This window comes from Trachymyrmex septentrionalis, unplaced genomic scaffold (assembly GCF_001594115.1).
Source record: "Trachymyrmex septentrionalis isolate Tsep2-gDNA-1 unplaced genomic scaffold, Tsep1.0 scaffold13, whole genome shotgun sequence".
Taxonomy (NCBI): Eukaryota; Metazoa; Arthropoda; class Insecta; order Hymenoptera; family Formicidae; genus Trachymyrmex; species Trachymyrmex septentrionalis.
Window position 1 is genome coordinate 2,054,445 of NW_017304438.1, and position 1,081 is coordinate 2,055,525.

The window sequence follows — 1,081 nt, forward strand, 5'->3', positions numbered from 1 at the left end:
TATAGAATAAATATTTTGTGTAATATTTATGATAAATACTTTTAATAAATATTTTTTATTTGGATTATAATATCTCATTAAGTATTTTCATAGTATTTACTATGACATTTACAATAAATATTTCATATTTATAATAAATGTTTATGGTCTGTGCGATCTAAGATCACAAAAATATTTACAAAATATTTAAAATAAATCTTACGGATATTTACAAATACTTTGTAAATATTTTATAAATATTGTGTACTGTCTGGGTATGTAAGATCTAACTCGATGTACTTCATAAGATCATCGTGTTTGAATGAGATAATAAACGAGAAGATGCGCTTGTAAATATATTTTGCCATTAGAACGAAAGCAACGGAAATAATGATAGACTTTTTAATGTGCTACGATGAAGATGATAAAAAGCTTTGTTCTTTTGTCAATGCTTAAAGATGTGCCAGCAGCTACGGCAATATAGTCAATTGTAATTATCAAACGAGTTTTTAGGAGAGAGAACTGGCTGCATATATGTTGCAATGTATATGTTACGATGCGACATTATATATGTAATGTTAAGTGTACTATTAAGTGTTGAGATTACAGATGATGTAATATAAATGTTATTGCGATTACATAAGGAACAGTATGACTGATAATAATAATGTGATGCAACCAATTGATCTTATGTCGCATATATTAATATCAATAACGCCTCATTCATAAAAAGTATGAAAAATTTATGTGCATGCACTTACCACTTGATTGAATTATGAAATATGCTTGTATTAAGGTATTCATTTTCCTCGTGATTGAATTATTTTATTTCAAGATTCAGAGCAGTTGCGATAATTATCGATCGATAATTACACAGAAATCTGGAACAAAAATTAGTAAAGACAATTATTGCATAGTCTTTACTTATAATTTGATTAAAATTATAATTATATTTGGGAATTCTTTAGCAATAAAATTTCTTATGTAATATTCTACATATATTTTCGCTTTTATACATGCATTTCCATATTTTTTATTTTAAAATTTGGATCGATTATATCCTAGAAAAAAGATATTATATGTAATTATATAAAATTATATA